This window comes from Tasmannia lanceolata, unplaced genomic scaffold, assembly GCF_043159265.1.
Source record: "Tasmannia lanceolata isolate RefF3 unplaced genomic scaffold, GAP_Taslan_0.1 ptg000002l, whole genome shotgun sequence".
Taxonomy (NCBI): Eukaryota; Viridiplantae; Streptophyta; class Magnoliopsida; order Canellales; family Winteraceae; genus Tasmannia; species Tasmannia lanceolata.
In genome coordinates, this window is record NW_027518679.1 from 55,393,616 (window position 1) to 55,417,596 (window position 23,981).

The 23,981-nt window shown below is 39.5% G+C and overlaps 1 pseudogene; it reads left to right on the forward strand.

Annotated features, from left to right (window-relative positions):
- Positions 1-920: 920 nt before the first annotated feature.
- LOC143845399 (cyclin-dependent kinase F-4-like) lies at positions 921-23,358 on the forward strand (annotated as a pseudogene).
- Positions 23,359-23,981: the final 623 nt, after the last annotated feature.

Genomic DNA, 23,981 nt, shown 5'->3' on the forward strand with positions numbered 1-23,981 from the left:
TCTCCATTTTTTGCCAGATTGCGCCCTAGTGTGTTCCCAAGCGCTTAGCTATCTTACTTAAGGTATGGAGCAGGCAAGCCTTTGGTCAAATTGCTACCAGTATCGGGTGTTTTCATTCCAGGGGGTTCTCGACTGGCGGTTTTTCAACTTTGGAGAATCCCTTCTCATTTTGTTTGTCAACTATACTTAGTGGCCTGCTGCTCTTACATGACCATCACCGATGGCCAGATGCCAATTTGTTCTGAAACCGGTGTTGGATCTATATTGCACCTTCACAAGTAAACCATTTATCAATGTCTTTACTTCAACAAGTATTTCTTACTTTCAACTTGGTCTAATATTATTTATATCCTTCCCCACAGTGCATTACCGACACAAATTTCACTGGAAATTGGTTTGAAGTATAACGAGCCTGACATTGTGGGAGTATCTTGTGGGGTATGGCTCAGATTATGGATTCCATGGAATGTTTGCATGTTCAAATATTATTATTCTCAATAAATACTAACTTTGCTTCCTTTCTCTGTTTCTTTATTTCCAGGGTTAAAGGCTGCAAGTTGGTAATGAAGGTTTTTTTGCATTGCCTAGCTATGAGTATTGTTTCCATTCAATGCAGTCTTAGAAGCTTTTGCCTCCTTTTTATCACTGTTCCTCGGTTATTATTATGAGTTTTCAGGGAACTTAAATTTTTGTCCTGAATTTCTCTATATGACAAATAGAATTGGTGCTTTTGAAATCCTAATCATTCGATTCAAGTGATCTTTGAGCGACATTCATTCCACTTGGCCAGAGTAATCTTTCTATTTTTGGCAACCGCAAAATTGGCGGAACAATGCATTGCAGTTTGACACCTTTTTTTAGCACTTAAAGTGGTTTGCTGTTCTGGAGCTGTTTTCGGAGAGTTGTTGGTAAATGAGGTGATGAAGACCATCGATCAGCAGAATATGAGTTTTGTGGTGAGGCATGTTGTGAGTTCAAATTAATACTGTATTTGACCATACAATTTGTCTATATTTTGTAGTGCATTCAGAAGCTTCTCCTTTGAAGCCAAACATATCTTGTGAAATGTCAAATATTTCATTATTACATTTCACATTTTTTACTTGAATAAGTAAGAGCAACAAGCTTTCGGTAGCTGCTTTGGTTCCCCCTACCGCTCATGGATCGGTGAGTTCGTTTTTTATAAACCTATCTTACAGGTCACATTAATTGCGGGTATGAAATTTTCTGAGAGATATTTTGCTGTTACGGGTACAATATAATCAAGGAGGTTGGTGATGGAACTTTTGGAAGTGTCCGGCGAGGTATAAATAAGCAGACTGGTGAAGTTGTAAGTGTCCTTTGTGTGGAGATTTAAGTGCTTGCTCACGTGTTTTAACTTATCCGTATTGCCGTCAAGTTTTTTTTATGATCTATTTTCTTTTTCTTTTTTTCATTTGCTTGACGACAAGTTGCAATTAGGAAAATGAAGAGAAAGTATTATTCTTGGGAGGAGTTCATGAATCTTAGAGAAGTAAAGGTGCTCTTATGATATTTTGTCATTGATTATTGAAATCTTTTCTCCATGCTCATCTCTGAATAAAGTTTATTATTTTGGCAGTCCTTGCGAAAAATGAACCATCCAAATATTGTGAAGCTCAAAGAGGTTATTAGGGAAAACAATGTCTTGTACTTCATATTTGAATATATGGTATGTTTATGAGGAACACAGATACTTTTCCCTGTTCCTGATATGAATGTATTTTAATGTCTAATTTTGAATCCTTACTTTGTGTGTTTATTTCAGGAATGCATCCTATTCCAGCTTATGAAAGACCGGGGAAGCTTTTTTCAGAGGCGGAAATTAGAAACTGGTGCTTTCAAGTCTTTCAAGCCCTTGCTTATATGCATCAGCGTGGATATTTCCATCGTGACCTTAAGCCTGGTGAGCAAATAGTGTTCTATATCCCACTTATTATCACCTTTGCGATGCTATTAACTTGGGAATTACTCTGTTGCTATCACTTTAAAATTAGATTTGACTGATTGATCAGTTGTCACGTGTCTCTCTGGTAACAATATGAAGTAATACTGTAATAGAATACAAAAGATGTTATCATGACATATGCTGATGTAGAAACAATAGCATCTGGTAATGTCTGCAAGGTTGCACATGGACATGTGATTGGCTCCACTATGCTGGCATGCTTATACATCCATATCCTGAATGCTTATGTGCTAACTTGGATGTGCATCAGTTGGAGAGACATTTTCTTTCTTGATCTACCATCATTGTAATTGCTATTCTCGTTTTTTTTCATAGATAGTTTTCGAAATACCAACCAGTGCCCCAAAATGGGGATACAGTTCTTATGTCATATAGAGTTGACTACTCTATAGTGGCCATACTCTTACCCGGCAATGGTATCCATGCAAATATGAGTAATTTAGATATAAACAGATGGATTAATATTAGGTGCATCTCATACATTTTAATGCTCATACCTAGGTGCCTGCTGGGTGCTCAATTACTTCTTTCAGGGCTTCAATTTTACATTACATTTGTATCATCCTTAGGGAGAATCTAGAGCTGTACCTGTATTTGCACGTCATTAACTTGTTTTAGCTAATAACCTGTAGATCAGTATAGTTGTATTTTGAATTGTTGAAGTGAATTTTGAGCATTTTTTTGAAGTGAATTTTGAGTATATATTTCTCTTAGTCGTACTGTGTACATGCTGCTATTAATAAAAGAACATAGCATGTTATATTTAATAGCTACCAACCCACCAGAAAAATTTTGTATCCAATAAGTTATTTTTTGCTATAAATATTTTATCGCACATTGTAGACACCCCATTTTGACCGTGCCCTGCACCTCCTTGTTTTGTGCATAACTTTTTCAAATCAGTGTGTTTGGACCCCAAATTACACCCTAGGTTAGCTTAGGGTCCCACCGAGGTCCCTGTGAAATTTCGTTAAGATCCAAGCACATTTTCTTAGCAAACGAGTGAAGGCAGTGTCGTGGTACGAGTTCAGAGGGGGAGGGGGGTGAAATATGTCATTTCCCATCTGAAGGAGGGCACTCTTGGCAATTTTATGTTGCTTCCTTCACAAGCAATCTTTTATGGCCATTAGATCAAATCAAAGGGTTTAGATTAAGAGAGAGAAGAGAAGTTTCTTGCCCCCATTTCTTACTTGGCCCCCCCTACTAGTATAAAAGTTATTGTAAATGCACTTGCAAATGGCTGTCTAGGGAAGAAATGGGGGGTAGAAAATATCACATTTTTCTTCTAAAAAGCCCATCGAGTTAGGGTTTTTAGAGAGGAGGGATTTTTTTTTCTTGACACAGCCGCAAGGGAGAAGAGAACGAGAGAGAGAGAGAGTTGCAGGGAGCTCCCTCTTCATTTTTGGGAGAATATATAGAGGGAGAGGAGAGGCCATCACCGACGATCATCTTTGGCCGGCAATCTTTTCTTCTTCTTCTTCCTCCCCACCTCCGACTTCATTCCTGCCGGAGCTCCGGCCATTTTTTTTGACCTTCTCCTTTACTCCACCACCAACCGCCATCATCATCTCCCCCATCTGCGAAACCCATTTTATTTTTTTTCCCCACCTCCATCTCCTCTGCCATTTTTCATCACCAAACCCACTTCAAAATCCCCATTCTCGATCAAAACAGAGCGAGAGAGGGATTGCAGAGAAAAGGGAGAAAAGGGAGCCGCGGCCATCGTCTCCTCCAACCGATCATTTTCCTCGGCCTCTCCCTTGCCGCCGATCATCTCCACCTATCACCGCCACCTTCAATCTCAAGACCCACCTCCACCTCCATCACTTCTATTTCCATTGATGCTTTCATATTCAACTTCTACAATCTCTAAATCTGAGATCTGAAAGAGGGAAAAAACTAGAAAAATTGCTGAGGAGAGAAAAGAAGCTCGAGCTCCATCTTCATTCTCAATCCACGACCATCATTTCATTTGATTTCGGCAATTTTGCCGGAATCCGCCCAAACCTTTTTGAAATTCGAGCATCAAGAGAAGGAGATCTGAAGAGCTAGCTAGCATTAAATCAGACTATATTCTCTGCTGTGAAGCATCATCTCAAATTTTTGCTCCGATCATCTCCGGCAATTTAAGTCGAACCATCCGCCAATATCATCAATTCAAGTGATCTCACACTCATTACAACTAGCAGTTCCTCAATCAGGTAATATGCCTCATTTCTGTTCATTATTTATGCCTGCTTGATTGCTCTCTTTAGTTGTATAATTTTCATTAGAAGGCCTGTGTCTTTTATTATACCTCTTTGACTGTTTCATGGATGTCAATAGTTGTTATTGTTGTGTAGTGTCTTGTCTTAATATGGTTTTCTATCATGAAATTTATCTCATGATTGCTGCTGCTCTATACAAGACTTGAGATGAAAGAATTTTGTGTTATCCCTTCCTTATTTTTTTAGTTAGTTATAGGGGTGCATGTTTAAACAAGGTAAAAAGAAGGTCAGAAGATGTTTCCCCTATCATTTTTCTTTTATGTGTTTAATTTGTACCCCAGGTTTGAATGCTCATATCATCCTACTGGGCAATTGGATAATTGGATTAATTCACCCCTATTTCAGCCCCTGTTTTGAATAGCAGCCCCTCCTCTGTTGCCTAGTTATGATAGTGCTCATAGCAGCTCCCCTTGTATTATTGAGTTAAGCTAATGAATAACAGCTCCTCTGTTGTTAAGTTATGGTGATACCTGTAGCAGTTTTGTAGTTGATAAGAGTACTGTTGTGTTTTAGAAGTTGTCCTTCAATGGTGGTAGTCTCATAATAAAAGAGAAGATGGGCATTGTGTCTTCTGCTTCATGTCCTTTTGATGCTTCATATTCCTTTTGGTGTAATTTTTTGTCTATAGTGTGGATGGAGCTGTAATAATTTTTTCTACATTTACTCTGTTGTTAACCTTATAAACACTATAAATTCTCTCCTGATTTGACATCCTAGCCATTACAGGCCTGTCAGTTAGTTATCTTCATTCTCTTGGACTTTTTTTTTTTTATAAACATTGATTCTTATTAGAGCTTTGCTTGTTTGGGATCTTGGATCGTTTTCTCTCTTCTTGGGACGCTATCTTTCTTATTGTGGTTCGTCTCTTTGAGGCGTTAGTTGCTTATTCGGGGTTTCCCCTTTTGGATTTAGGGCTTTGCCCTAGTTTATGGTTGTTCTTGCGTGTTCCCTTTAAGATTGAAAGCATTTAAAGATTCAGAGCATTGGAAAAGCTTTAAAATCCAAAAACATTAGAAATTTGAAAACTCAAAAATATTAGAAATTTAAAACATCAAAAACATTTGAAAAACCGCAAAAAAAAAATATATAAAGTGTTGAGTGTTTCTTTTAGAAGCGTAGTTTGAGAGTTCGTTTCGAACTACGTTGGCTTGATCCTCTTCCGAGGTACGTAGTGCAGCTTGGGATTTACATCCCAAGTCCAGCCAAACTTTTTTGTAAATAAACGTTTTAACTTTCTTCAAAAACCTTTAAAATCTTGTTTTCAAAAGATCTTCCTTTAGAGTTAGGAGTTTCTCCTAGATAGAGAGTTTTATAGTTAGGGTTTTTCTTTTGATAGGTTGTTTGATTGTTTGTTTGCTGTGTGCTTGTTTTAGAGTTAGGGGTCTGTCCTAGAGTTATAGGAGCGCCTCCGTCCGGTCAGTCGGCGATCCACATCGCCGAGTGATGACTAGAGTAGGATACGCTAGTCCACCTTTGGTTTTCCTTAGGAAATACAGCCTAGTTACACATAGGTTGTAGGAACTACCTGCATTAGCCTAGGGCTAATCTGCATTTAGTTAGGGCATATAGGGTGTCCTAAAATTCACAATTCACTGGAATTTAAATAATCGTACAATAAACTTTAATAATTGGTCCGGTCTTTTAGATCGAGTTTAGGATAGAGGGCTAGGTGTCTTAGGCATCATAGCTTAGAATAGGCGCGAAGAACTACGTTGCCTTGATTCTCGTGGAGGCGGGGATACGTAGGCTTCTTTGGATGAATACCAGACCATCCGAGGACTCGGGTTAATAATTTAGAGTCTTAGGATTTATTATGTTGTTATTATATGTTTTGATGTGTTTTCTTACTTTCTCGTACTGATCCTATACCTTTTGCTGTAGCTTGCATGTGTTTGCACATCAGAACTTAGACACCCATTAGGTTTGTCACTCATAACCTAGCTATGCTTAGGTGGCACATCTTTCATTTTATTTTATATGTGTTTATTATCTTTATCCTCAGGAAATGCATGCTTAGGTAGACGATTCTTGAGGATTGTTCCCATTTCAGATGATTTTTACCCAAACTTCTTTGGAGTTAATAATAAATGGCATAAGAGACCAAGTGCTTGCACTCGGACGAATCGGGGGTGCTCTCAGACCTTCCCCATTCGTAACCAGGCACGAACCCATATATATTTCTGGTTATCCATTGTACAGAGGATTTGATTTTAGGGTTCCATGGCATATCCATGGATGGCGACTCTGAGTTTATTTCAGGTATGTCTCGGTTTCGAACCTCGGTTCCGGATCGAGACATATCTCTTTCTTTTATATCGCCACTCGTGCTATGCTATGAGGGTGGCATCCGTTTTGAGAGTTCCTTGGTAGAGCTCTCCTTCACACGTGGATGATCCGGATGGTGTTAGGGACTCCGTTCCCTCGCCGTCTCTCCCGGATCGGGGTCCACAGGCTGGCGACTCTGCTGGGGAATTCTTGAAACATTGCCTAACTCTATAAAAATGCCATTTTTACTAACTTTTGAGAAATTTGAGCTAAAATCATTTTAAATGGGAATTCTATCGTTAGAATCCAGGGGCACCAGATAGGTGCGTAATTAAAACAAGGGATTCACACACTGCACATCATGCATTTTCATATTTGTTATTTGTTTCGTTGTTTTTATTGTTTTTTATTATTGGCTCCACGGGATAGATATAATGCGTGCCTCATGGGATATCACTATCCAGATGGTGCTGTTGTATCTATTACCAAGCTATGCGCCGGTGCTGCAGCCGTAAACACTAGGTGTACTTGTGTTTACAGCAGCCGATGAGCAATGAAGCATACTATGTATAACACTAGGTGTACTTGTGTTATACATTTTAGGTATGTTTCATACGCATAGTACCCATTAGATTGAGTCCGGAGCCCTACTCTGTTTTATATATTATGTATATACTTACTGACTTAGTGAAATCCAACTAGGAAGTACCCGTGTTTATATATGTATATTTTGCATTCATATGGGGTCGAACATGTGTTGCTCACACATGTGGAGCCTAGAGTTAGGAGCCTTGTCCCATTTGTAGACTAGGGTAGCTCACTTTATGTGGCTACAGCAGTCCTAGTACACTCACGAGTCTGTCATGAGTCAAGACTTTCTTGACTCCGTTAGATTAGATTAGGGCTGGTGCCCCTGGTTAGGATGTATATATATATATATATATATGTATATATATGTGTATAGTGTATTATTCTTAGATTAGGGCTTATCCTTTCGAATAAGGTTTCTTTATCTATTTCAGTCGTACCATTCTTTCAGACCCGATCGATGACTCTTGCTCTTGCTTGGTCATCATCCAGATCGCAGTCTACCCTGTCATCTTTATCATATGATTTTTCCTGTATCTCGGATTTATATCCGTTTTGTCGGCTGTCTGATCAGGGCCGACTTTCTACTGAGGTTTTCTGGTCTATTATCACCGATCAGAGTTTCTTCACTACTTCTTTCTTGGATCAGGCTGATGATTATTGTTCACCACCTTTTATAGCCTGGGTTCATTTCTTGATTCTTCGTTATCCATTCTTCTTGCTAGCTGTTAGACCAGGGCCTGTCTATCAATGAAGTTTTCTAGTCTATCCATTAGCCACATTGTTTCATTCCCCAGCCTTCGGACCTGGTCAATAATTTTCCTCTATCGTTATTCTTACCATGGTCTGTCTTTTGTCTCTCTAGTGTACAGTTGTGTCGTTCCTTTGTACATGACTTATTTGCTGAGTCGATTTGTAGCTGCCTTCTTGTACCTACACCATTTGTTGAGCTGATTGTCTAGATTAGGACCCATTTCTAGTGGGGGATTCCTGGTTTAATCATTTGTATTCACATTCTTTCAGATTCACTTGACGGGTGGTCCGTACTTGTCACTCTCATGGCCACAGTCTACTTGCTGCCCATTTGATTGTATATCTATTCTGTTGCTGTGTCTTAGATCTGGTCGATGGCTTGTCTGATGTCTCTATATCTTTTGGTCCCAAATCCAACCCATGACCAAGCGTCGTCATTCATGGCCAGTCCTTCATGTGACTACATCTCCGTGGTGGCCATATTCTGCTTACTGATTGTGTGCTTATCTTGCCATCATTATTTGAGTGCAAGTATCCTTGCTGAGAGTCCTACATTACTGAGTTTCTATTCATTTACCCTTATGTTGAGTTGTGAGGATCACCCTGTATAGCCGTCATGCTGCTGAATTTTATATAAACACCTTGAGCGTGATCGCTATCTTTTCAGAGTTATCGATAAGCCATGAGTTTACTCTACCACGATCCTTTTAGGGCCGTCATGCTGCCGGATTTTACTCAACTCATTTCCAGTATGATTGTTATCCTTTGGGATTATTGATAAGTCATGTGCTTACCCTACCATGATCCTGCTTACAGTTCTGCTGTTAGTTTTATCCTAGGGAGAGATGTGTTTGTATTATCTCTTGTTTCAACTTGTGTATATCATTTTCATGAGATTGCCTCATACTAAAAGTCAGTGTCTGTCAATTCCATGACATGAGTCTGACCTAATTCACCTTACCCGTTGACAGCATCAGTTTTCCCTCCCTGCTCAGACAAAATGGCCATATCTGAAGATTTCCTAAAGAAAATGCAAGAATCGGTAATGAACCTATCTAGGGAGTTCTCTAATGTGAAGGAGGATTGGAACCAGCTGAAAAACTTAGGTAATGAGAAGTCTTTGACCGTTGAGGACTCTGTAGTCCAAAATCCTCCTCCTCTGATCTCTGTTCCTGTCCAGGCCATTGTAGAACCAATCAATGGTTCTAAAGACAAGGAGCATGTTGACGAGAAGAATCTGCCACCTCCCACTGCCGTAAGAAAAGAGGAAGAACTTGCAAAAGAAGTTGAGAAATTACCTTCTATGGTCTCTGTTCCTATGCCAGCCGCAGTAGCGTGTCTCGATGATTTTAAAGGTAAGCAACATGTTGAAAAGGAGTGTCTTCTAACTCCTACTTCAGAAGAAAAGGCGAAAGAACTTGTTAAAGAGACTGAGAAGTTAACCTTTGATCAACAGAATGTGAAGAACCCAAAGAGCGATAACAAACCTGTTGTTTATTCCAAGAAGATCGGCGGTATTGAGTCATGAAATACTCAAGAGGGGGGGTGAATTGAATTTAACTCAATATTAGGCCTTTTGAAAATTATCTATAAACCCTAATTGGAATTTTTCTTCACTTAAATAAATATTTGGTTAGTGCAAATATAATTGAAAGAACAAAGTGAAATGCCAAACCAAAACAATAATGGAAATGCAAGAGTGAGAAATTGACACACCGATATATAGTGGTTCGGCCAACGGCCTACTCCACTCTACTCAAGGTCGCACTTGAGGGATTCCACTATAGGAGACCTCCACGATGCCCGGCTCCGAGGCGGTTACAAATCCAAGGGATATTAAACAAGGATGCCCTTACACCTTTACAAAGACTCTCCTTCTCCGCCGAGTTCTAAGCGGTTGCTCTCTAGGGAATTAAAAAGGGAATGCCCTAGCCACCTACACTAGATTTGAAAGAGAATAGCTTGGCTTCTTCTTGAAAGCTTGATGCTCTTTGTAGACCCTTGATTGCTCTTCAAAGATGGTGATTTGCAAGTGAAAGCACTACTATATCCAAACTCAAAAGATTCACAAGTGAAAGGCAAGTTTGGGATGAAAAACAAAAACTCAAGCTAAAATGGATTGCAAATGTTTTTGATGCTTAAGGATGTTTTTCAAAGATCAAGAGAGAGTGAAAAACTTCTCTACATGTTGTATATATAACCACACCAAAGAATATGACCGTTTGGGGGTGGACATATCAAAAACCAACAATTAATTTGAATCCCAACGGCTATTTTTTAGTCTGTCGCGAGGTTCTCGGAGTTCCGAGAACCATTCTCGGAGTTTCGAGAATTCTCGGAGTTCCGAGAAATATTCTCGGAGTTCCGAGACAACGGCCAGAAGAAATAAAATTTCTACTGGACCATTTCTCGGAGTTCCGAGAAATTGTCCAGATGCTACTGGACCTTTTCTCGGAGTTCCGAGCTCGGAGCTCCGAGAAAAATTCTCGGAGTTCCGAGAAGCCTAAAAATCCGCACTTTTTGATTTTTATTGCAAATTTGATTTTTAGCTTTTGGAACTCAACTCCTATGGTTATTTTGGAATGTTTATGAGGGTCCCAACATGTTGGTCCACCACATAACCATTCACTAATGCATTTTAAGTTCTTAAGTGTTCTTTGAAAAACAAGTTGAAAACACTTTGCCTTGACTTGGAAATCTAAAGAGAAAGGATGTACAATGATACCTATGCAATCTTCAACTTCTCTTTAGTCTTGGTCTTCAATTGATCTTCCATCTTGTGTATGCTTTGCTTGAGAGATGAGGTGAGCTTCACTTAGCTCCTTTGACTCTTGTATGGGATATCTCCAAGCATGACCATGTTGTGTGTTGGTTTCTTCAATGATCAATCCTATCTTAAACACAACACTTCAAAGCAAATTGATTAGTATTCAAAAACACAATCAATTATGTTTAGAATCATCAAAACAAGATAGGAGAGTAGACCCTTGGGCTTACAATCTCCCCCTTTTTGATGATGACAAACAAAATTGATTATGAGGTGTGTGTGGAGTGACATAGTAGGCAAGTGAATACTAGAACTCCCCCTCAATATATGCACACATATAAATGATACAAGTTATAAGCAAGTGGTGCATATAGTCAATTGAATAGATAATCAATTTCAAACTTCTCCCCCTTTTGTCATCGACAGAAAGGGTGTAAAAAAAATAGGAGTGGATAACTCCCCCTGAATCAATGCTTATGGTATAAAATTATATAACCAAGTAATGCACATATACCTGTTCATGATCGAGATGTTGACATATGTCAAGATGTTAGGTATTTTAATTAAAGTGAAGATACCTCTCCAACTTAGAAAAACTAAGAAGGCTAAGAATATCAATTGAGTGATTTTTAAGATTAAAAATTTGACATCTCATTCATGCAGATACTACCAAACAAAGATTATATATATAAATACTATATAGATAAGCTGGTTAAAGGCACAAAGTATTTATTTGGCAATTTCTTTGATTTGATCCGCACTCCATATGTTTAAGGCACTTCGGATATAGCAAATTCTATCATCACTAAGGGGTTTTGTAAAGATATCCGCTAATTGTTCTTCAGTGTTGATATATTTTAAGCAAATATCCCCTTTTTGTGAGTGATCTCTGATGAAGTGGTGCCTAATCTCAATGTGTTTTGTTCTTGAGTGTTGTATGGGGTTCTTTGTTAAGCTTATAGCACTAGTATTGTCACATTGGATGAGAATATTTTCCATTTTGATTGCATAGTCCATCAATGTGCTTTTCATCCATAGGACTTGAGCACAGCAAGCTCCAGCTGCCACATATTCTGCTTCTGTTGTGGACAGAGCTACTGAATTTTGCTTCTTGCTAAACCATGAAACAAGTGATTTACCCAAGAATTGGCAAGTCCCACTAGTGCTTTTCCTATCTACTCTACATCCAGCAAAGTCTGCATCTGAATATCCGATGAGAGTGAAGGAAGATGATCTTTCATACCACAGTCCTAGACTTTGGGTTCCTTTTAAGTACTTGAAGATCTTCTTAACTGCCGATAGGTGAGATTCTTTAGGATCCGATTGAAATCGAGCACAGAGACAGACAGTAAACATAATGTCTGGTCTGGTGGCTGTCAAATAGAGCAAACTACCTATCATACCCCTATACAATTTCTGATCCACAGATTTGCCAAATTCATCTTTTTCTAGCTTAGCAGTAGTACTCATGGGAATTCTTGATGTCTTACTGCTATCCATGCCATACTTCTTTAATAACTCCTTTGTATATTTTTCTTGATTTAAAAATATTCCATTTTTGTATTGTTTAATTTGGAGTCCTAAGAAGTAGGTTAACTCTCCCATCATGCTCATTTCAAATTCATTTTTCATTAAGGTTGCAAATTCATCACACAATTTTTGATTAGTTGAGCCACAGATGGTATCATCCACATAGATTTGGACAAGGAGGATATCATGATTTTCTCTTTTGATAAATAAGGTTTTATCCACCTTTCCCATCTCGAATCCCTTTTCAACTAAGAAAGTGCAAAGCCTCTCATACCAAGCTCTAGGAGCTTGCTTTAATCCATATAAAGCTTTATCAAGCCTGAAGACATGATTTGGATGTTTGAAGTCTTCAAAACCTGGAGGTTGCTCAACATACACTTCCTCTTGGATATAGCCATTTAGGAAGGCACTTTTGACATCCATTTGATATAGTTTAAATCCTTTATGAGATGCATATGCCAAAAGTATCCTAATAGCCTCCATACGGGCAACAGGAGCAAATGTCTCATCATAATCTATCCCTTCCTCCTGATTGTACCCTTGGGCTACAAGCCTAGCTTTATTCCTAGTGATAATTCCATTTTCATCCAATTTATTTCTATACACCCATCTCGTGCCAATGACTGGATGATCACTAGGTCTAGGTACTAGCCTCCATACCTTGTTCCTTTCGAATTGACTCAACTCTTCTTGCATGGCCATCAACCAATATTCATCCTTTTCTGCTTCCTTGATGGATTTTGGTTCTAATTCGGATAGGAATGCCAAATTATTGCTCACACTACGATAGTATGATCTAGTTCTTACTGGCAATGTGGCATCACCTAAGATTTGGGATTCAGGATGATCAATCAATGTTCTCCTATCCCTAGGTAATGAGGCATCATCTTCATTTTCTACTTCCTCACTAGGTGGTGTATGACTAGTAGATGCATGAGGAGGAGCACTCAATTTTGGAAAAAGATATTCAACGGGTTCATCCTCATCATGTGGCATTTCTTGAGGTGTTGGCTCTCTTTCATCAAATGTCACATGCATGGATTCTTCTGCTACTAGGGTTCTCCTATTAAATACTCTATATGCTTTGCTATGAGAAGAATACCCTAAGAATATTCCATCATCCGACTTCTTATCAAATTTATGTAAATTATCTCTAATGTTCAAAATGAAGCATTTACATCCAAACACTCTAAAATAGCTTATATTTGGTTTCAAGTTTTTCCAAAGCTCATAAGGTGTTTTCTTAGAGATTGGCCTTAAGTATACCCTGTTTATGATATAGCAAGCGGTGCTAACCGCTTCCGCCCAAAAATATCTAGGGAGATCATTTTCATGCAACATTGTTCTAGCCATTTCTTGGAGAGTTCGATTCTTTCTTTCTACTACTCCATTTTGTTGAGGTGTTCTAGGTGCGGAAAAATTATGTTTAATGCCATGTTCATTACAGTAAGTGTCAAAGTGTACATTTTCAAATTCCGTTCCATGATCACTTCTAATGTGGGAGATGGCAACACCTTTTTCATTTTGAATTTGATTGCATAATGTTAGGAAGTTTTCATAAGTTTCATCTTTAGGTCCTAGAAATATGACCCATGTGAATCGTGAGTAGTCATCAACAACTACAAACACGTACCTCTTTCCACCTAGGCTACTAGTCTTCATTGGTCCAAAAAGATCCATATGAAGTAGCTCCAAAGGGTAGGAAGTTGAAATCATATTTTTAGGTGCAAAAGAGCTTTTCAATTGTTTTCCTAATTGACAAGTTCTACAAATGTGATCCTTGATGAATTTGAACTTAGGCAATCCTCTAACACTTTCTTTTGAGGAGAGGGTCGAAATGAGATCCATTCCGGCATGACCCAACCTCCTATGCCATAGCCAAGAATCCTCACTAATGGCATTTAGACAAGTCACTTTTTGGAGTCTAAGATCATCTAGTCCAATTGTATAAATGTTATTGTCTCTAGACCCTATGAGTTAGGGAGTTCTTCAGTTACAAATTTGGGAATGTCAGAGTTTGAGATGTCACGAGGTGGTTATATGCCAGAAAGAATATCACCACTGCCAGTTATTGAAGATCAGCTTAACCCGGATCGACATGATTTGCGCCAGAGTTGAACCCCCCAGTCATTAATATCATGGAGGAAGGAGTACTACTCATAAATTTCCAGTGCCGGTTCATCATTATTGAAGAAGTGTCCTGTGTTGTTAGGTTTGTCTTTCGTTGAGTGTACACCAACTTTTCTCTCGCAAAGTTGGTAAGTCATATTGTGTTGATGTCAAAAAAAAAAAAAAAAAAAGTGTGTCATGTTTGTCAGTCGTGTTCATTCATAGTCTGTTGTTTCCATCCTTTGTCAAGTTCAATGTAGAGCCCATTGAGGTGCGTCAAAAAAAAGAAAAAAAAAAGAAAAAAAAAAGAGTTACTGAAAAGAGTCTTCAATTCAATAAAGTTGTTGGTTTAAAATCTTTGATGTTCTATGATTGACTCTTTAGATCTAATGTTTAAATAACTAAAGACACCCTCTTGGATGAGATTGCAGATGAAATTCCCCTCGAGATCTCAAAAGGTCAAACGAGAGGAAGAGCGTCGAGCATAGCCACTTGAAGAAGAAATCGAAGCCATTGATAGTGGTATCGAAATCCAAAAACTCGAGAAAGATGGAATGGCAAAACTTTATCTCCCGATGAGCGCAAAGAATTGATAAACCTGTTTAGGGGGGTTTAAGGTAGTCTTGCTTGATCCTATAAGGATAAACCAGGGGAATGCCCTGTCGTTGCTCAAAGCAAGATTTCATTGGCTTTAGACATCCAGTTGAAAAGTGAAGATTTTAAAGAGCGAAACATCAGACATCCTGTGGAGCTGATTAAATATCGAGAGAAGACTTTCTGGCAAGGAAGTTGTATGATAAATTTGAGCCTTAAAAAAAAAAAAAAAAAAAAAAAAAAAAAAAAAAAGAAAAAAAAAGAAAGACAAGGGGTTGTGGAACCTTAAGCATAAATTCAAGATCTTAGAGATGGGAGTGGAGCACAGTGGTTGTAGCTTTGCCTGACATGCCGTCAGACTCCTCGAAAAAAATTCTAAGTCTTTGAACCTTAAGCAAAAGAGCTTGTACATCAAATACATCAGGAGGCCATCATTGGGCGTTTGAACCTTTATAGCCAAGATCCCAACGTCGTAAAATCCATTTGTAAACCCTTTGGGCCAAAAGTCAAATCAAACCCTTTCTTTCTAGCCACAATATAAACCAGGGGCATTTTTTTGAAGAAGTTTGAACTACGTTATGACCTGATCCCCACCTCTTCAGGGGTACGTAGGCGTCTGATTAATTCAGATTCGGTCAACCTTGGGGATAAAAGCTGAATGATTCCCCTTTCAAAATTTTGAAGCTTAAAGCTAAACCATCTTTTGTTTAACCCATGGTGAACTACGCGGATCTGATCCTCCATCGTTTGAACTTTAAATATCCCACCCTTTTGAACCTAAGCCCACCTAGAAAGTCCTTCTGGTGAAACAAGCAAAGGTTCAAGGCAAATGAAAGCAAAAACAGAAAAAAGAACGAGAGTCTGAAGACCCACTAGGTTGAAAACCCGAAAGGGCGGCCTAAATGAAATCATGTGCTTGCTAAGTCATTAACCAAAGAAGTTGGCTTATGCAAAGGCAAGGGTAGCGGTCTGCTGGATTGAAAATTGATGAGATACCGAAGGAGTTCTTCAGTTGTGCAGAATTTTCAAAGTTTGAGTTGTGACTTCTTTTGAAGAGAGAAATCAAGGAGATGGAGAAGCAACCACTACACAAGGCAGGATCCCAAAATCCGAGTAGTGTCGGCAAGACTTGCTTTGATACTTTTCTAAACTAGGGGCATTAAGACTGAGCAATCCGAAGGGGGTAATAACCATGACGAAAATCCCGATGACGGAAGGAAGTGCCTCTTGACATAGTTTTCGAGATTACTGTAGGAGTGGCTAGCCTTACCATAAAAAAAATAACATATTTTATCTAAAGGTGAATCAAAATGTAGTCGAGTCCCTTGAATAATCTATACCTTCTTTGATAGAGTCCTTGGGAGTCTATTCCTCATTCATATTTGTTTTCTTTCAAGGTTAAAAAGTTGTATGGCACTGGAAGGAAGGGGTGTATACCTTCCAAAATGAAAGATCCTGGTTTAGGTATCCTACTCGGACAGGCTGAATATGTCAAGTTTCATGCAGTTGGTGGTGGAAAGAGCGAACCTCCAATAGTGGTCAATGAAAGGAGAAGTCTTTGAGCTTAGCCATTATCCCATCTTTATTCCAAAGAAAGAACCCATGCAAATCCAAAATTTCTTTATCTATCTTTGTTCTACTCTCCTTGGGACTCTTGTCATGGGAGTACAATACACTAGGGGCATCTTTTATGACTTACGTCATAAAAGATATCAAGCATACAAAGGCAATCAGTGCCAGTATTTACAACAAGTTGAAGTAAGAGAGATGCGAGCACGTCTTGAGCCAAATCTCCGAGCTCTTCAAATGAGCCCTCTTTCTTAAAAGAGTCAATTCCCAAAGAAAATCAATTTTCCCACCGGAGTTTAGAATTTGCTCCCGCAACCTTCAAACCTCAGCATAATGCTTTTCACTTGTTAAAGAAGGGTAAACACCTGAAAGCCCCGTCAAGTACTTAAGTCTGATCCTCAGCAAGGAACTCATACTCCCAATTTTCTTGGCAAGAGAAAGCTAATTCCAGAAAAATCTAAAAAAAAAAAAAATCCAAAAATCTAAAAAAATCCTAAAATCAATTCTCCATTCAATAAATTAGTCCTCTATATTCATTCAAGGCTCTTCGTGGTCTACCAGTCAGGTACACCATGAACCCTTGCTCCCTGAGTGGCTCTTCGTGATGTATCCTCTCAGATATATCATGGACCCACTATTCATAGTCATTCCATTCATATCTTTTACATGTCATTGATCCTTGCTTCCTTGGCTCTTCATGGCTTATTACCATGGACCCTTGATTCTTTCTTTCTTGGCTCTTCATGGCTTATTACCATGGACCCTTGATCCTTGCTTCCTTGGCTCTTCACGGCTTATCACCGTGGACCCTTGATCCTTACTTCCTTGGCTCTTCATGGCTTATTACCATGGACCCTTGATTCTTTCTTTCTTGGCTCTTCGCGGCTTATCACCGTGGACCCTTGATCCTTGCTTCCTTGGCTCTTCACGGCTTATCACCGTGGACCCTTGATCCTTGCTTCCTTGGCTCTTCGCGGTTTATCACCGTGGACCCTTGATCCTTGCTTCCTTGGCTCTTCATGGCTTATTACCATGAACCCTTGACTCTTTCTTTCTTGGCTCTTCACGGCTTATCACCGTGGACCCTTGATCCTTGCTTCCTTGGCTCTTCATGGCTTATTACCATGGACCCTTGATTCTTTCTTTCTTGGCTCTTCATGGCTTATTACCATGGACCCTTGACTCTTTCTTTCTTGGCTCTTCACGGCTTATCACCGTGGACCCTTGATCCTTACTTCCTTGGCTCTTCATGGCTTATTACCATGGACCCTTGATTCTTTCAATGCTTGGCTCTTCATGGCTTATTACCATGAACCCTTGATTCTTACTTTCTCGGCTCTTCACGGTTTATCACCGTGGACCCTTGATCCTTGTTTTCTTGGCTCTTCATGGCTTATTACCATGGACCCTTGATTCCTTCTTTCCTGGCTCTTCACGGTTTATCACCGTGGACCCTCGTTCTTTGCATGGCTCTTCACGGTTTATCACCGTGGACCCTTGATTCTCGCTTTCAAGGCTCTTCGTGGCTTATCGCCATGGACCCTTAATCAAAATTTTCATTCAGCTGTTGTTCGTTCTTGTCTAGTTTGGTAAAAAGTTGGACCGCAACTCTATCTGGTTATTTTTGTTGTTCGTAATGAAAGCCTGAGTCATGTTTTACATGATTCGTTGTTCTGCAGTATACCGCTGCCCGCGTGTGGATTTAGGTAACCGCCGCCCACGTGTGGATTTAGGTATGCCTGCGTTTGTTTCTTTGGTATGTTACTATGTTATGTTTGGTGAGAGAAACTCTCACCAATATATTTTGATTGCCGAGTTATGTGTCCCGCGTTTTACCAAATTACTCATAAGTCATGTTGAATGTTGAAATTTCAAAACCAAAATCCATTTTACCCTTGTAAGTACCATTTTAAAATCAAAACCCAAAAATTTGCTTTTCCTTATTTTCGGGCCTGCCAAAATGTGTTGTCTTGTCAGCTTTGCCATTCGTGTGACAAGCACACTCTGCCAAAGAGGGGCATCTGTAGACACCCCATTTTGACCGTGCCCTGCACCTCCTTGTTTTGTGCATAACTTTTTCAAATCAGTGTGTTTGGACCCCAAATTACACCCTAGGTTAGCTTAGGGTCCCACCGAGGTCCCTGTGAAATTTCGTTAAGATCCAAGCACATTTTCTTAGCAAACGAGTGAAGGCAGTGTCGTGGTACGAGTTCAAAGGGGGAGGGGGTGAAATATGTCATTTCCCATCTGAAGGAGGGCACTCTTGGCAATTTTATGTTGCTTCCTTCACAAGCAATCTTTTATGGCCATTAGATCAAATCAAAGGGTTTAGATTAAGAGAGAGAAGAGAAGTTTCTTGCCCCCATTTCTTACTTGGCCCCCCCCTACTAGTATAAAAGTTATTGTAAATGCACTTGCAAATGGCTGTCTAGGGAAGAAATGGGGGGTAGAAAATATCACATTTTTCTTCTAAAAAGCCCATCGAGTTAGGGTTTTTAGAGAGGAGGGATTTTTTTTTCTTGACACAGCCGCAAGGGAGAAGAGAACGAGAGAGAGAGAGAGTTGCAGGGAGCTCCCTCTTCATTTTTGGGAGAATATATAGAGGGAGAGGAGAGGCCATCACCGACGATCATCTTTGGCCGGCAATCTTTTCTTCTTCTTCTTCCTCCCCACCTCCGACTTCATTCCTGCCGGAGCTCCGGCCATTTTTTTTGACCTTCTCCTTTACTCCACCACCAACCGCCATCATCATCTCCCCCATCTGCGAAACCCATTTTATTTTTTTTCCCCACCTCCATCTCCTCTGCCATTTTTCATCACCAAACCCACTTCAAAATCCCCATTCTCGATCAAAACAGAGCGAGAGAGGGATTGCAGAGAAAAGGGAGAAAAGGGAGCCGCGGCCATCGTCTCCTCCAACCGATCATTTTCCTCGGCCTCTCCCTTGCCGCCGATCATCTCCACCTATCACCGCCACCTTCAATCTCAAGACCCACCTCCACCTCCATCACTTCTATTTCCATTGATGCTTTCATATTCAACTTCTACAATCTCTAAATCTGAGATCTGAAAGAGGGAAAAAACTAGAAAAATTGCTGAGGAGAGAAAAGAAGCTCGAGCTCCATCTTCATTCTCAATCCACGACCATCATTTCATTTGATTTCGGCAATTTTGCCGGAATCCGCCCAAACCTTTTTGAAATTCGAGCATCAAGAGAAGGAGATCTGAAGAGCTAGCTAGCATTAAATCAGACTATATTCTCTGCTGTGAAGCATCATCTCAAATTTTTGCTCCGATCATCTCCGGCAATTTAAGTCGAACCATCCGCCAATATCATCAATTCAAGTGATCTCACACTCATTACAACTAGCAGTTCCTCAATCAGGTAATATGCCTCATTTCTGTTCATTATTTATGCCTGCTTGATTGCTCTCTTTAGTTGTATAATTTTCATTAGAAGGCCTGTGTCTTTTATTATACCTCTTTGACTGTTTCATGGATGTCAATAGTTGTTATTGTTGTGTAGTGTCTTGTCTTAATATGGTTTTCTATCATGAAATTTATCTCATGATTGCTGCTGCTCTATACAAGACTTGAGATGAAAGAATTTTGTGTTATCCCTTCCTTATTTTTTTAGTTAGTTATAGGGGTGCATGTTTAAACAAGGTAAAAAGAAGGTCAGAAGATGTTTCCCCTATCATTTTTCTTTTATGTGTTTAATTTGTACCCCAGGTTTGAATGCTCATATCATCCTACTGGGCAATTGGATAATTGGATTAATTCACCCCTATTTCAGCCCCTGTTTTGAATAGCAGCCCCTCCTCTGTTGCCTAGTTATGATAGTGCTCATAGCAGCTCCCCTTGTATTATTGAGTTAAGCTAATGAATAACAGCTCCTCTGTTGTTAAGTTATGGTGATACCTGTAGCAGTTTTGTAGTTGATAAGAGTACTGTTGTGTTTTAGAAGTTGTCCTTCAATGGTGGTAGTCTCATAATAAAAGAGAAGATGGGCATTGTGTCTTCTGCTTCATGTCCTTTTGATGCTTCATATTCCTTTTGGTGTAATTTTTTGTCTATAGTGTGGATGGAGCTGTAATAATTTTTTCTACATTTACTCTGTTGTTAACCTTATAAACACTATAAATTCTCTCCTGATTTGACATCCTAGCCATTACAGGCCTGTCAGTTAGTTATCTTCATTCTCTTGGACTTTTTTTTTTTTATAAACATTGATTCTTATTAGAGCTTTGCTTGTTTGGGATCTTGGATCGTTTTCTCTCTTCTTGGGACGCTATCTTTCTTATTGTGGTTCGTCTCTTTGAGGCGTTAGTTGCTTATTCGGGGTTTCCCCTTTTGGATTTAGGGCTTTGCCCTAGTTTATGGTTGTTCTTGCGTGTTCCCTTTAAGATTGAAAGCATTTAAAGATTCAGAGCATTGGAAAAGCTTTAAAATCCAAAAACATTAGAAATTTGAAAACTCAAAAATATTAGAAATTTAAAACATCAAAAACATTTGAAAAACCGCAAAAAAAAAATATATAAAGTGTTGAGTGTTTCTTTTAGAAGCGTAGTTTGAGAGTTCGTTTCGAACTACGTTGGCTTGATCCTCTTCCGAGGTACGTAGTGCAGCTTGGGATTTACATCCCAAGTCCAGCCAAACTTTTTTGTAAATAAACGTTTTAACTTTCTTCAAAAACCTTTAAAATCTTGTTTTCAAAAGATCTTCCTTTAGAGTTAGGAGTTTCTCCTAGATAGAGAGTTTTATAGTTAGGGTTTTTCTTTTGATAGGTTGTTTGATTGTTTGTTTGCTGTGTGCTTGTTTTAGAGTTAGGGGTCTGTCCTAGAGTTATAGGAGCGCCTCCGTCCGGTCAGTCGGCGATCCACATCGCCGAGTGATGACTAGAGTAGGATACGCTAGTCCACCTTTGGTTTTCCTTAGGAAATACAGCCTAGTTACACATAGGTTGTAGGAACTACCTGCATTAGCCTAGGGCTAATCTGCATTTAGTTAGGGCATATAGGGTGTCCTAAAATTCACAATTCACTGGAATTTAAATAATCGTACAATAAACTTTAATAATTGGTCCGGTCTTTTAGATCGAGTTTAGGATAGAGGGCTAGGTGTCTTAGGCATCATAGCTTAGAATAGGCGCGAAGAACTACGTTGCCTTGATTCTCGTGGAGGCGGGGATACGTAGGCTTCTTTGGATGAATACCAGACCATCCGAGGACTCGGGCTAATAATTTAGAGTCTTAGGATTTATTATGTTGTTATTATATGTTTTGATGTGTTTTCTTACTTTCTCGTACTGATCCTATACCTTTTGCTGTAGCTTGCATGTGTTTGCACATCAGAACTTAGACACCCATTAGGTTTGTCACTCATAACCTAGCTATGCTTAGGTGGCACATCTTTCATTTTATTTTATATGTGTTTATTATCTTTATCCTCAGGAAATGCATGCTTAGGTAGACGATTCTTGAGGATTGTTCCAATTTCAGATGATTTTTACCCAAACTTCTTTGGAGTTAATAATAAATGGCATAAGAGACCAAGTGCTTGCACTCGGACGAATCGGGGGTGCTCTCAGACCTTCCCCATTCGTAACCAGGCACGAACCCATATATATTTCTAGTTATCCATTGTACAGAGGATTTGATTTTAGGGTTCCATGGCATATCCATGGATGGCGACTCTGAGTTTATTTCAGGTATGTCTCGGTTTCGAACCTCGGTTCCGGATCGAGACATATCTCTTTCTTTTATATCGCCACTCGTGCTATGCTATGAGGGTGGCATCCGTTTTGAGAGTTCCTTGGTAGAGCTCTCCTTCACACGTGGATGATCCGGATGGTGTTAGGGACTCCGTTCCCTCGCCGTCTCTCCCGGATCGGGGTCCACACACATCTTCTGTGATTATTATAATATTACTCCTTCAGGATGGTCAGTTTATCTTTTTCAGAGAATCTACTAATTGCAAAAGACATCATCAAAGTCGCTGATTTTGGTCTTGCTCGAGAAGTTAGCTCCCAACCGCCATACACAGAATATGTTTCAACTCGCTGCTAAGTGCCGACTTGTTCAAGTCATTCTACCCTCTGTACCTCTCATATTGAATCAAGATCATCATTCTACATGCATTGACCAATTCAGTCATTTCTGCATCTTTTTATTTCACCTCCAGATATGTGGGCAATGGGTGCCATCATGGCTGAGTTGTTTACTCTTCGTCCTCTTTTTCCTGGGTCAAGGTACTTGTCAACCTATTTTCTGCAGTTACCCACACCTTTAAATAAATGTCCTATTATTTAGTGAACAGTTTAGAGGAACTTTCTTTTCAAATTGATCTCATGATACTTGTGAGTTGTCACAAGTTCTCAGTGATGAGAGAGATATGCAGAGCTAGTAATACTTCCGAAAAAAGTAGGGATGCCAACAGGGGGAACTAAGTAAAAAAAATCTTGTGGTTAATACTCTGAAGAGTTTTCAACTTCTGATTGTTATTTGATAGTGTTGTAGATGTACAGCTCTCCTACTTCGATATTTTTTTTTCTGGTATTGTCATTTGTTATTGAATTTAGGAAAAATTCTCAAAAAATGTGATTTTTATCTGAAAATCTCAACAAAGGGTTGAGTTGGCTAAATTCTCAAAAAGGGGGTGAAAGGCATCCCAAGGAGTGTTTTAAGACCAAAATGCCCTTGTGTTGGTTTTCCCTCCATGAAAGTAAGCAACGGATCCCAATGCATTTCACCTAACATTTTTACCCTTTTTCCTTCTTCTTCCCCACACCAAAATGAATCTCCATTGTCTGTTGTAAAAATTCATTTTATTTGGATGGCTCATGCTCTTGTTGGTTGATATTGTTGGTTCATGGTTCATGAATGTAATTCTGGATGGTTCATGCATGTAATTTTCATAGGTTCATGTAATTTCTACACGTTCATTGGTTGGTGTACTGGTTAGCATCCCCCCCAATGATTAGCAAAATCCTCTTTTGTGTATGCATGCTTGGATAGTGTATGGCCATGGCCCCCCAATTGGATACCCCCCCCCCAATTGAATCATGTTGTGGACCCCGATCCGAGATAGGCGGCGAGGGAACGGGTCCCTAACACCATCCGGATCATCCACGTGTGAAGGAGAGCTCTACCAAGGAACTCTCAAAACGGATGCCACCCTCATAGCATAGCACGAGTGGCGATATAAAAGAAAGAGATATGTCTCGATCCGGAACCGAGGTTCGAAACAGAGACATACCTGAAATAAACTCAGAGTCGCCATCCATGGATATGCCATGGAACCCTAAAATCAAATCCTCTGTACAATGGATAACCAGAAATATATATGGGTTCGTGCCTAGCTACGAATGGGGAAGGTCTAAGAGCACCCCCGATTCGTCCGAGTGCAAGCACTTGGTCTCTTATGCCATTTATTATTAACTCCAAAGAAGTTTGGGTAAAAATCATCTGAAATGGGAACAATCCTCAAGAATCGTCTACCTAAGCATGCATTTCCTGAGGATAAAGATAATAAACACATATAAAATAAAATG